Source organism: Phoxinus phoxinus, assembly GCF_949152265.1.
Source record: "Phoxinus phoxinus genome assembly, chromosome: 7".
Lineage (NCBI taxonomy): Eukaryota > Metazoa > Chordata > Actinopteri > Cypriniformes > Leuciscidae > Phoxinus > Phoxinus phoxinus.
In genome coordinates, this window is record NC_136882.1 from 2593706 (window position 1) to 2608499 (window position 14794).

General features: G+C 41.0%; 1 protein-coding gene across 1 annotated transcript in view; it reads right to left on the minus strand.

The window, feature by feature from the left end:
• The window catches only part of LOC307002185 (uncharacterized protein), a 445540-nt gene that overhangs the window by 204837 nt on the left and 225909 nt on the right, over positions 1-14794 (minus strand). The window lies entirely within an intron of this gene.

Consider the following 14794-nt stretch of genomic DNA (forward strand, 5'->3'; position numbering starts at 1 on the left):
TGTTAAATGTTAGTTTTAATGATTAATATGTTTTATATTTTTAAAATGAAAACAAAAAGAAGCAGGGTTGTGTTTTATATTTCGTGTTATAAATATATGCAGTGAAGATAATCAATGTACGTGTTGCCTGAACCACATTTATGTGGCCATTAATATGTTTAAGATATTTTTTAATGAAAAGAGGCAGATTGGTGTTTTATGACATATTTAGTTTTATTGTTGTTTAAAATATACATAAAGAGATAATAACCGGAGTAACCGTGCTGAGTGACACGATCAAGAACGGCATTTGCAGAATAACCGGACAACCAAGGACGCAAGTCCGAAGTTTGTGTAGCCTACTTGGTATATTGAGAAACAGCCACTGAGTGTTTACTTGTTTTTAATAATGCTTGAAATGTATATTAGTTTGTTGTTTAGTTTGTTTTTCTATTGTATTTTTAAACCACAAGGAAACGTTCCTAGTGTAACTGTTCTCTAAATTAGGATTTCTCATTGGTTCAAACGATACCCAACCCTAGACATCCAATTAGCGCATGTTCACAGAGGAAAACAAGTGAAAAACAGCGCTGGTTGTTCTCTCGATGCCGTCTGTTTGTTTTACTGACTGATAAATGGCTTCAGATGATTCAGTGAGAGAGCAGTCCAAACGAATGCGAGTGGGTTCAGATCGTTCTGCAAAGCGTTTCACTCATTCATCACTTAGAACATGATTTAACGTCAAAAATATGTACGCTGTTCAGTTACACAGTTTAACTTATTCAACCTAATGACCTTAAATTGAATGTATGAAGCGAAACAAACGTTTTTCTTAAATGTCCACAACACACAATTGTGTCACTATAGCAACAACCCCCCGCCTCACTTTTTGACAGTTTTATTGATCACTGAGACAGCATTGACTTGGAATGAAGTTGGTTCAATATAAAGATGCTATTTTAAAAAATAGCTTAGATGTAGTAAACTAGCTCCCTTTCGAGAGGTCTCTCGTATTGCGTAAGGCTAGCTTACGCTATGGGAAAACTCCTTTTCTCTAGAATATTGAAGCACACTTTTTAAAACGCAGTGCAGCTGCACAGCAGACACATAGATGAGTGACTATAGAGACCGAGGCGAGGCGGCTCTGACGCACAAACCAATCGGGTTGCTTCGCGCCCTGGCGCGTCAGAGCCAGTCAGAATGGCCGTGGCTAATATCTATATAAGCACTCATTCAGGACTCAGATCTCCTTTAGCGAACTCACCACTTCGCTAATCTCTGGATTGAAGCCTTCAGCGGAACAAGCCCTGCTCTAAAGATCTGAGGACGCCGGCTTCGACTGTCATCACCTTCAGCCCGCTGTTCTGCTGTGCCATCCAGCGCGCAACATATCCTTTTAAAGCATAGTGCGTTTGCCATTGCGTCACACTTTTTCTCTAAAAGAGCAAATTGTTTCAAATGCCTCGCACCTCATGCGCCTCGTGTAGAGGCCCTCTCTTCGGCGCAGACCGTCACATCCTCTGCACTTCTTGTTTGGGCCGTGACCACACAGAAGCTGCACTTGCCAAGGGCAGCTTCCCTGAGTGCGACGAGATGGATCTCCCCACCCTGCGGGCTCGACTGGCTGTCTTCACCGACGACGACCCGCTTCCCGTTCTCCCTTTGCTTGAGCCGCGCAAAAAGAAGTGCTGCGCACAAAGGTTGCCAGAGCGGATGGATACGAGCGAGCTCACGCCAGCTCCGTCACTCTCCTAAACAAACTCCCTCGCCGGTTCTGTTTACACAGGTGGACAAACGCCCCTCTCTTCGAGCGGCCGGTCTCAACTCTTCCGGCGGATCAGACGAGGATAATGAGAGGGATGATGAGAGGGATGACAGCTTTTCCATTGCTGCATCTGAATGCAACGAGTGGGCGGGCTCCGTTTCAGGCCCCGCACACTCAACACAAGCCAGCACGAGCAACGTGAGAACCAGCTTTGACAGAGCTTCTCCGCGTGCTAAACAGGGCCGTTGAAGATACTTAAAAATCAGAGTGAGCCACAGCTGCATCAAAGCCCTGGCTCCCTCGAAAGCAGCCGACTGATCATGGGTGTGAGCATGTGTGTGGTTTCAAAGAGTAAAGTGTTCTCGACAGACGCATCCAACCAAGGTCCCTATACGAGGGCAGGCCCATCTCTGGCCTATGGACAGGTCCGGAGAAGCGCCTACATATAAACTGTCTAGAGATGAGAGCGGTCACTCTATCACTGAAAGCTTTTCTCCCATATCTAAAGGGCCACCACATCCTGGTCCCCCAGGGGAATGGTCTCTTCAACCGCAGACAGTTCAGCTCATATGGAGCATCTTCGGCGAGGCCGACCTCTTCACCTCCACCGAACATTTTTCACAAAAAGCTGGGACGCGCTAGCCCACGACTGGCAGAGCCGCCCGCTATATGCATTTCCTCCGATCACGATTTTACCACAGGTCATCAAACGGATCAGGGAGAGCAAGTGTGCAGTGCTACTAATAGCCCCCCTCTGCAAGACCCAGTTATGGTTCTCCGAGTTGGCCCAGCTGCTGGAAACATTCCCATGGCCGATACCGCTGAGGAGGGATCTCCTCACGCAGGCGACCGAGAAAATTTGGCATCCCCGTCCCGACTTGTGGGCCCGTCATGTATGGTCCCTCAACGGGTATCCGGGGGTCTCCCGGAAAGGGTGTTAAAAACCATCACTGAAGTGAGAGCACCTTCAAATAGGCGCATCTATGCTCAAAAGTGGGTAGTATTCTCCGGCTGGTGTGTAGCAGAGCCTGGACCCCTACTAGTGCGCTCTTGTGGCCGGGCAATCATTAGGAAGAAACGACCTTGTCGACCTCGTCTTAATTGTGTTTATTGATAATTCTCTGTCATATTCATTCTATGAAGAAGCACTGCGTTGACATACTGCTGAAGTTCACGGTCCTCTGTCAATTTTCTGAAGATGAATGTTTGGAAATGACACAGCTTGGGATGAAACCCTGTTTGTATCAGCGAACGGAGAGTTCATCTGTCGAGGCTGTCGTCTGGGCCGCACTCTGCCTTAATGATCTGAGGTTTGTGCATACTGTGCTGAGTTTCAATTATCACGTGTGAATTGAGTGTGTTGTAGTGTATACACGAGTGTTGGACGTTGCAGAGTGTCTGGGCGACCAGCCTATAATCCCTCGCCGAAGCTGTGTTGTTCTTTTTGGGCGAGCCCTGCCCTGGGTGATGAAGAGAGGAGTAGAAGTGATACAGAACCGCTATACGTACACTCCTCTCCGCCCGAGTTCAGTGAAGAGCCTGAACTCGGGCTCCAAACTATTAAACATGATTGTTACCATATTATACATCTACATTTTAGCAGATATCCACAAACACAATATTTCACATTAAACACGGGTCTAAACATTATAATATTCACCATGTTAGAGTAAACACTCATACTAGCCTACTTTTATCATGCTGTGTTTTATTATCGAACATAAAGACATCCTTATGTCGTACATGTATATAAATCTAGCATTGAAAGGTTGCCAGTCTAGTTCACGTTTCAACAGGTTTCTGTCTATATATAGATACACATACATGTACAACATTAGGCTTCATGTTTTTAATCCAATCTCATTTCAGAACGGTTTAGTCTAGCACCAGTTTAACATGTCTTACCTTAAAAATGTTCTAAATCTTCTGAGGTAAATCCAAGTCTTCCAAACTCAATGTAATGTTTGTTTTGACGTAATGAGGGCGTTTTGCGTGGAGTATTTGCATGTCAATTGCTCTTGCGTGGGTGTGGTCACATTAGAGTTAATGAGGACCCGTTTGAGAAACTTTACATGTCGCTGCTTTCATACAAATTACTTAAACAGAGAAAATTTGTTTTTGATATAATTTACATCATTTAAAAATAGAGACATTGAGAGAGACTGTAGAACGCGCATCATGTTTATATTCTTTATTTTACGAAAAACATTTAGTTTTTATTATGAGTAGACACAAATAAAATAAGACATTTAACAGTTTTGAATTATGTATAACACTTATATGTAAGATCAAAATCAACAGAGTATTTTGAGTCTCTTTTGCACTGATAAGAAAAAAAACAAGCGGATCACACCAGCATGATTGCCGAACCCAGGGGGTTAATATAAAACATCAAGGACAGACTAAAGTTCTGCTGGAAGTACAAGGGTTAGACAGCAGAAGACTGGGGCAAAGTTATTTTCTCTGATGAAGCCCCCTTCCAACTGTATGGGACATTTGGAAAATCAATTGTCCGGAGAAGAAAAGGTGAATGCTACCATGAGTCCTGTGTCGTGCCAACAGTGAAGAATCCTGAGACCATTTATGTGTAGGGTTGTTTTTCATTCAAAGGTTTTCTCACAATTGACCTTTCGCAAAGACCCGCCCCCCTTTAGTTACTGTCCAACAAGCCATGCCGCTCTCACGCTACATCATGTTGTCACGCAGTGAAAAATACAATACATTTGCAGAGAATAAATTCCGAGCATGGGCTACCATACTTGGCCTTCATGTCAAGTCACATCAAATCATAATGAAATGGCTCGGTGTTCATTATATTGACATTTTGGATCTGTGGCCAGGCAACTCCCCGGATCTTAATGAACATGAACATCCAGATAAATACACTGGAAGTGCCAAATTCGTCATGAATAAATAATAATAATAATAATAAATTTTATTTGTAGAAGCACTTTACATTTTAAAAAAAAATCTCAATGTGCTACAGGTCTGATCCTAAGAACAATATCTAGACATTTTTAAAATTCATAAGATCTGCTAAAAAGTAATGTCTTTAGTCCCTTTTTAAAAGTCTCAATGGTCTGTGGTGACCTCAGATGGTCCGGGAGGGCATTCCAAATCCGGGGAGCGGCAGAGCAAAAAGCACGGTCGCCCATTGTGCAGAGTTTAGTTTTGGGTATTACAGTTTTTTTCAGTCGCTAACAAGCGTTTGTCCAGCCAGTTGTCACATTTTCAAAACTCTAAACACAATTAGCACAGCATCGGTCTTTTGTGGCCATACCATTCACACATTTCATGTCGTTTTCACACAATATGCAGTCAGTGAACACATTTCCACAATGCTTATATTTTCTTAACAGACAAGCTATACCTCCCAACAAAACTATGGATTGTTTTTGTAGTATTTACGAATGTTAACACACAACATCCCACAATAGCAAAAACAATATTCCAAACCTTAGATACAGTATAAAAACCTCTGCTTCTGCAATGATCAGTTCAAAAACAATATATCTCAGATGATAACAAACAAACAATTGAATATCTCAGCTGATAACAAACAAACAATTGAATAATTGACACAGAGCTGATTTATGTTGGGTAAATTGGGCCAATCACAGCTGATTCCAGACTGGCTTAGACTGGCTTAGACTCAGTGGCAGATGCCTCTTGTATTACGGGCTTTCTGTAGGTAGCAGTAACCAGGAGGACAGGTCTCATTTAAAACAGAGAAAACATCTGGTTTGTGCCAAGTTTCTGTAAGGCACACTAAATCCAGACATTTATCCAGAATATGTTCCTGTATAAGGCAGGATTTATTTGTGATGGATTGTGCATTGAACAGTTCAATCGTGATGGTAGATGGAGCAGTGTGCCTCCGTATTGGCTGGAGTAGACTGAAATCCACTCCACGTTTTCCCTCCCGATCCGTGCTCAGCGTTGCCGTGGAAACTCCAGCGTTACTTATTCTGGGAAGGGTAGCGCCCTGATGACGTGTTGGAAATGCGACAGGGCGTGCGCCAGACCAGAGGGATGGAATGCCATGATCAAACCGGGAGAAAACATTAAATGAAATACACTTTATTGTCCCCAAAGGGGAAATTTGTGTTGGACTCAAGGTGTTTACATTGACATTGAAACATTGAAATGCATACATTAAAAACACTAGTATAATAAATAATTCATATACACACACATACACACATATACACATCATTCATCATTTAACAATTTAATTGAAAAAGGGATAAAAGACTTCTTAAAACGGTTGTATCTACACATCGGAAATCTGTATCGTCTTCCAGAAGGTAACAATTCATACTCAGTGTACAGAACATGCAATGGATCAACCACGATTTTATGTGCTTCTCTCAGAACCGATTGTTCATATAATGACTCAAGAGACAAAAATTATTTTCTCCCGATGGTCTTCATCGCTATTCTAACCAAACGTGCAAGCTTCGACTTTACCTGGATTGTAAGGTTACCAAACCAAACCGTAATGCCATATCTAACTATGCTCTCTATAACTGCCGAATAAAACAACCACATAATTTTCTGGTCAACTCCATAAAGTCTGAGTCTACGTAAAAAATACAGTCTTAGCTGCACACGAGAACAAATTGAGTCAACGTGAATCCCCCAACTAAGTGTGTTATCCACGTAGATACCAAGGTACTTATAGGAACATACTTGCTTAATTGATTTTCCATGTAAAAGCACTGGTGTGTGATCACCTATTGATCTAAGATCAAAAATCATCTCCTCAGTCTTTTCTATATTAAAAATAAGATGATTTAGATCACACCACTCTGCAAACCTTGATATCACTGAGAAATAAACTGACAAATCGTTCTTCTCATACAAAAGACTAAGTATCGCTGTATCATCTGAGAACTTCACTATAAAATTGTTATGATCACAACTTGAACATTCGTTAGTATACAATGTAAATAAAATCGGAGAACTAACACATCCCTGTGGAACGCCTATACTGATATGTTTCAACTCCGATAAAGTATGATTGACTCTAACCTGTTGGGTCCGATTAGTCAGAAAAGAAAGATACCACTTAATTAAAAAGGAATTAACATTAAACATCTTCAGTTTCTGAATTAAACGGTGGGGCTGAACTGTATTAAAAGCAGAACTAAAATCAACAAATAATAAACGTGCATAAGCTTTTGGATTTTCCAGATGTTTAGTAATAAAATAAGTCACAGTGTTAACAGCATCTTCTGTACTGCGGCCCGGCCTGTATGCGAATTGTAATGGGTCAAGTACAGAGTTAACTTCAGTCTTTAAAATAGACACCATATACTTCTCAAAACTTTTCATCACACATGATGTCAAGGCCACTGGCCTGAAGTCCTTATTTTCACTTGAACCTGTTTTTTTTGGTAATGGAACAATAATAGATTTTTTCCATAAATCAGGTATGATATGAGAATCCACCGATTGCTGAAAAATTGGGCACCATGCCACAGTTAGTTCTTCGGCACAAGATTTTAACAATAATGCAGAGATACCATCAGGACCTGTGAACTTCTTGGTACACAGTCGACTGAATATTGAACAAACTTTCTGCTGGTCCACAATGATCCTATCAGATGTGTTCTCAATTACAAGTGAATCCAAAGCTTCTCTACATTCCAGTACACAGTTCTGTGTGTCAAACCTGAGGTATAAGTCATTTAATTAATTTGCCTTCCTCAGGTCATCATTAGTAATAAGACGGTTAACCTTTGTATTCATATTAGTCATAATTTTAATAGTGTCCCATAATTTCTTAGAATTTGTGGACATAAAACTCTGTTCTAAAATATCTTTCTGTTTTTTCCTAGCATTTCTTAGCAGATAATTCAATGGTAGGAGGCGATGCACAGACACAGAAAAAGCTCCGGGCGAAGGCAGACTGGTAAGTTGACAACAGCTGGAGTCGGCGAAATCCGTACAAACACATCCATAAAGTTTGCATTCGTTATATTTACTGGACGTAGTGGTGCTGGTCAATAAACATACTGTATAGCCTGGTTAATAGCAACAATTGTTGCCACAAGGAATTTCGGACGGAAAAGCGGTGAACAAACAACGCCAGCGTCCTCTCCCCGCGGTGACAATACCCCTGATCATCGATTAGCTACACTTCTCATGAAGAGTCTTTCTTTTGTCCTACTCGTACAGTTTTACAGGGTAATACAATTGAGAGACCAGACGCTGACTGTGTCTCTGTGCTGGGGTGATATAGTGTCGTGATGAAGGGATAAAGAGGAATAGGTGAGCTTGAGAACTCTGGTAAGTGTAAGTGACGTATAGCTGGGAGCATCAGGAGAGTGTAACTTGACAGTAGTGTTCTTGGACCCACGATGGGATACAGTGAAATAGAATCACCTGAAGAACAATCTTCCGCATCCCTTTCACAAGATTCGAGCAAACATAGCGTTTATCTCATCTCTTTGCTCTCCGGACGCATTTTGCAATGGGTAAACACTATCTGGAAGTAGTCCCCATCATGCAATTAGCAGTGACGCAGGATCAGTGGTGAGGCACTTGCAGCTCTAACAAACTTCCAGATGTTACAAGTTGAGCCCCAACAGTAGCCATATTTAAGGCCATATTGAAGACATTAACAATTCATTCTCTCACTAAAAATGAAGCAAATAATGCTGTGTAATGAGCTTATTTCATTCATTTTTGTTTTTTATATTTGTCAAATTATGCCATTTCATAGATAGATTTTCAATATGTAAACCGCTTCTCTCCTGTGCAAATACTTGTGTGAGCCTTAAGATTTCCATTTCGTGAAAAACTCTTGCCACAGTTTACGGATTAAATGTTTCTCTCCAGTGTGAAGTCTCATGTGAGTGTTGAGGCTACTTTTATGACTGAAACTCTTTCCAGTGATGACATATAAAACTGTTCTCTCCTGAGTGAATCCTCATGTGGCAATTAAGGGTTACTTTATGTGTGAAACTCTTTCCACACTGATCACGTGAACGTTTTTTTTTCTTCTAATAAGCAGTTTCTCTCCAGTGTGAATGATAATGTGAAACCTAAGATTTACAACTGTTGTATTGAGGTGTGAATTCTCATGTGGACATTAAGGTTTTGTTTTAGATTGAAACTCTGTCCACACTGTTGGCAGGTGAAAGGACTCTCTCCATGGTGAATTCTCATGTGGACTTTAAGGCCTTGTTTTTGATTGAAACTTTTTCCGCACTGTTGACAGGTGAAAGGCTTCTCTCCAGTGTGAATTCTCATGTGGGAATTAAGATTTTTTTTTAGAGTGAAACCTTTTCCACACTGTTGACAGGTGAAAGGCTTCTCTCCAGTGTGAATTCTCATGTGGATATTAAGGTTTTGTATTTGAGTGAAACTCTTTCCACACTGTTGACAGGTGAAAGGATTCTCTCCAGTGTGAATTCTCATGTGTTCTTTAAGGTTTCTTTTTTGAGTGAAACTCTTTCCACACTGTTGACAGGTGAAAGGCTTCTCTCCAGTGTGAATTCTCATGTGGGCTTTAAGGCTTTGTATTTGAGTGAAACTCTTTCCACACTGTTGACAGGTGAAAGGCTTCTCTCCAGTGTGAATTCTCATGTGGATATTAAGGTTTTGTATTTGAGTGAAACTCTTTCCACACTGTTGACAGGTGAAAGGACTCTCTCCAGTGTGAATTCTCATGTGGATATTAAGGTTTTGGTTTCGTTTGAAACTCTTTCCACACTGTTGACAGGTGAAAGGACTCTCTCCAGTGTGAATTCTCATGTGGACTTTAAGGTTTATTTTTTTATTGAAACTTTTTCCACACTGTTGACAGGTGAAAGGCTTCTCTCCAGTGTGAATTCTCATGTGTTCTTTAAGGCTTTGTTTTTGAGTGAAACTCTTTCCACACTGTTGGCAGATGAAAGGACTCTCTCCAATGTGAATTCTCATGTGGACATTAAGGTTTTGTTTTTGATTGAAACTCTTTCCACACTGTTGGCAGGTGAAATGACTCTCTACAGTGTGAATTCTCATGTGGACTTTAAGGCTTTGCATTTGAGTGAAACTTTTTCCACACTGTTGACAGGTGAAAGGACTCTCTCCAGTGTGAATTCTCATGTGAACTTTAAGGCTTTGTTTTTGAGTGAAACTTTTTCCACACTGTTGGCAGGTGAAAGGCTTCCTTCCATTGTGAATTACCATGTGGGATTTAAGGTTTTGTTTTTGACTGAAACTTTTTCCACATTCAAGGCAAGTGAAATAACTGTTAGGTTTGGTCTTCTGAGCTCTTTTTCGTGAGTGAGTCTTTTCCATCTTTGTTGATTTCTCTCCAGTCTTGAAATCATGATGTTCATCTTCCATATTATTCAGTTCTTGACTCTCCTCTTTCAGCTGCATCAGGTCTAAAGCGAAAAAAGACAAATACAAGTTAACACCAACTTAATGGCAACACACAGCTGGCAACCTCACAGCTTAACTAACTTGACTAACTGGGAAAGTGTCTGCATGCGTTTAAGATAATTCACAAACATTGTGGCATCAAACTCTCTCGGATGGGTGAAATGGGACTCAGTAGCCTCTAAATACATCCGAGATCAAATGGCACATCCAAGATGATATCATCGTGCTAATCATGATCTGGCTAAATAGCTTCTTCGAACACACCTGTTGTTTATGATTAGTATCGCTGGATTAAGGTTATCTGAGATAACTGCGCGTTCATGCGTTGATTTAAAAGGGGATATGTATTGATAGTAGAAGCATTAATCAGCAACTTTGCTATAGGCTGCTCACCATGGCCAAAGAGCGCGCACAGTTTTTCTCTGAGCAGAGCAAGTGCTAATAATCGAAATTTATGCAGAATTTGAAAGTTTAATTAAAACGTCAGGGAAAGCCTCAAAGTGTTCAAAAGCCAGGAGAGAGGGCTAGGAAAAAGTAGCAGACAAATTAAATTCTGCAACGACAGACAAATCAGACAATTATTTGTTATATTCAACTAATAATGTTTAAAACTCACTCTGGGATCTATGGTCCCATCCCCCCAACAAGGACAAGAAGGGTCATAGGATACCATGACTACTATCAGATAAGTTGGTTTTATTAAGGTTAAAAATGTGGTCACGTGGAAAAAGCAGAGGCCATAGGAAAGACCCACAGCCCTTAAAACAGACTTTCCTGCATTCTTTTATTGACAAACTTATCTGTAAATGAACATGCACCCCAGGACACTGTGTGAATGGTTTACTGTCTTGAGTAGTGTCTTTTGATACTATTATGTCTTTGATACTATGTATTTTATGATAGAACCAAAGCTAAATGTAAATGTCTCCTATCTAATCAATCCTCATTTAATGACTCATCACCTTCTCAAAGAATTCAGTGTGTTTTGATATATCTATCTGAGTGTAAATGAACACAAACAGCAAGGCCTATGTCTAACCACACCTGAGACAGAGCCATAAATCCTCCCAACAGAGGAATTTCCCGCTAGGAAATTCCCCCCTTCTTATTGGTCGAGCCAACCCTGAGAGGTGGGACCTTTCTCAGACTTTAAATGGGCTCTACACAAGCTCTTCCCTCTCTTGGCCTTCTCGGTACGTTCACATAGCTGTCCTGCATGGCCAGACTAGGCCCCAGGGTAACAGGGCTTGGCCCACAACCAGCCATGTGCTCATTCAGGAGAGAGAGGACTCTCTCAACCAGAACAGAATCAAAGGACAACATCAGGAGTGTGACACAATGTCTTCAATTTAATGCAGAAGAAGTCTATCACAATTCCAACCATCAACTCTTCTGACTTCCTCCGTTCTCCTGTTTGCATGTCCTCTCCGGCCCAGGGTTGATGTTCATGTTCTTCTAACATAGAAGTTGCTCACCATAGAAAAGCACCTCTTCAGCGGAAGAGAAACTCAAGCTGCTTTCGTGAACGCACAAGCAACTCCGCTGTTGTGCGTGTTCCGGTGAGAAGACGAAAAAGGAGCTGAGCTCGTGACTTGAGGCGCTGTCAAACCCAGTTATATATTTGCGCTTTTATATATTGTTAATTCAAAGCATCACTGACATTTGTTAATGTTTTTGTTTATTTAAATTAAAAGTTTAGTTCTGTATTATTATTCTCTTTTACTGTTATATGAAATAATGACATTACAAAGTCAAAACACCCACCACACACCAGCTTATTGGTGGAGAGATTAGGAATATATGGGGATGATTAAGAGGCCATGATGGATAGAAGCCAATGGGCAAATTTGTCCAGGATGCCAGGGTTAAACCCCTACTCTTTTTCAGAAGGACATCCTAAAATGTTTTGACCACAGAGTGTCAGGACCTCGGTTTAACGTCTTATCCAAAAGACGGTGCTCTTTGACAGTATAGTGTCCCTATCACTATACTGGGAAGTTAGGACCCACAAAGACCGCAGGGTGAGCGTACGATGAGCGAAAGTCTCAACTCACACTGTCGATGACGCTGTAGGGAACGATATACCAACCCACCATGCTGAGAGGAGTGCATGCCAATTATGGCTGAGACATAAATATCAGAAATGGCAGTTTCACTGAAATGCCAAAACACTAGGGCTGAACGATTTTGGAAAATAATCTAATTGCGATTATTTTTACCAATATTGCGATTGCGATTTAATATGCGATAATTTTTTAAGCTCTTTATCTATTATATTATTCAACAAACACAAGCAATAAATCATTTTAAAATATGGGTGGGAATCTTTAGGCACCTCATGAGCCGATCAACTTTTTTTATTTATTAATTAATCTTATTAATAAAACTTTAAATATTTATTTAATTACATATGTAATAAATTCGATACTTTTAAAAAAAATTACACATTAAAAAAAGAAATTAATACAGTTACATGTTAATCATTTTAAATAGGCTATATAAACGAATAGCTTCAAAACATAAAAGTTATCAATAACAAAGAGGGAAAAAAACATTACAAGCGATAAACAGAGAGTGCTTTCAGTATTTAAGAGTAGTCTGAATGTTTTCCATTCAAGAGCTGTGATTAAGTGATTTTTCTCTCTCAATTTAGATACGAAGCTGCTTTACACTAATGCACAGATCTCTTTTGAAATATAAGATGTGGTTTGTCCTGTCTGTTTAATAACTTAAGACATAACTGACTGTTTACATTAATTTCGCGTCATAAACGCATTTTGAGATGCAAGTAGGCTATATTTAACCACGTAGACAGAGTCGCTCACAGCCGCATGTGAGAGCGCTCTTCACAAAGCGGGCGTGAGTATTTGAAATTGAAAGCAGCTTCCTTCTGTCGATGGTTTTCATGTTTTTTGTTTTTAATTGTAAGCCAACTGCATTCCAAAAGACATATGATGCCTGTATAGAGCATTTGTAAGGAAAATACCGGCGGGCGAGACCCGCACTACTAGAGTAACATCAAGCAAAGCGCGTGTATTTCACAGCGCATAGTGCCATGTGATCTAGTGCAATGAAGCCCGCAAATGTCCAATTCGCTTCAACTTTTCCGAACTGTATGAAATACGAACTTCGGAAGGTTCGAATGTGTGTGTGTGACAGAGGAATTAGAAGCAAGCAGAATACGGTTGTGTATAAAGCACACGCAGCGTCATCACGCATCTGTGTTTAAAACTAAGCTCAGACTCGATTCTGAAATTATCTGAATCCATACAGAATCGTTGAAGAGAATCTATAACACAATCACATAAATTAAACAAAAGGTTCTTTCCTGTAGCCTATGCCAGGCCTATATGCGTAGCGTAACAAGTTGATGCTTGTATTCCCTACGGCCACTGCACAAGCTATAAGCCTCAAAGAGGCCTCCGAAACAATGAAGTCCAACCACGGCCGCTCAAAGGCTTGGAACCAACAGCTTCCATGGAAGGGGTTCCTTTAAGGGAATATGGCCAAGGGGTCCGAAAAGGAGTCCAGTACTAATTTACTGACCTATCTTGCCAGCAACCTGTCTGTTTCCTAAACAGAGTCTCTCACATGATCTGCCTCACCGGTGGAGGCACATTATAGAGAGAACTGCAATAGTGGCAGTAGTCACTCACAGACCGGATCATAGAAACGGGCATCCTGGAGAGTAGAACTCAGCATAGCGCTTTTTAAACCCGTGCAAATGATTGGACTAACTCTACTCAATCCTGGATCTACACAGTACTTTTAAGCATTGTGGAGGCTGGGCACTCTAAAAAGGAGACCCTAATAAGGGGAGCGCCTCCAACTGATCTAACAGGGAGGCCTCGTAAGAGTGCATTGACCTTCGGACCAGTTTTAGGGAGCTACGTATTCATACAGAGCGAACCTCATTTACATTTTACATTTATTAATTTAGCAGACGCTTTTATCCAAAGCGACTTGCAAGTGATAACAATAGAAGCAATTAAACTAGCAGTAGGACAACAGTATGTAAGTGCTATGACCCTTCGCAGTTCAATCTAACGTAGTACTTTTTTTGGATAGAATAGAGGAGAAAGTGTTAGTATTACTGGATCAAGTGCTACCGAAAAAGATACGCCTTCAGCAGTTTCTTAAAATGGCTCAGGACTCAGCAGCTCTGGTTGAGTTAGGCAGATCATTCCACCAGCAGGGAACAGTCATGGTAAAGGTCAGAGAAAGAGATTTTGTGATGCCTCTTTGAGATGGCACCACAAGACACCGCTCGCTTGCAGAGCGCAAGTTTCTGGATGGCACATAAGTCTGAAGTAATGAGTTCAGGTACAGGGGAGCAGTGCCAGTGATTGTTCTGTAGGCAAACGTCAGTGACTTGAATTTGATGCGAGCGGCAACCGGCAACCAGTGCAATTTTGTGAGGAGAGGAGTGACGTGTGCTCTCTTCGGCTCGTTGAAGATCACTCTAGCTGCAGCATTTTGGATCAGTTGCAGAGGTTTGACAGTGCAAGCTGGGAGACAGTTTGGCAGTCCCAGGTCAGCTTGGCAGTTTCTTAGAGGAGCTTGATGTGCTACTCTCATCCTTCCCCGAGGATGGTACTCCTCTCATAGTTCTTGGAGACTTCAACATCCATCTTAAAAAAAAACTCAAGCTGCTGATTTCCACACTCT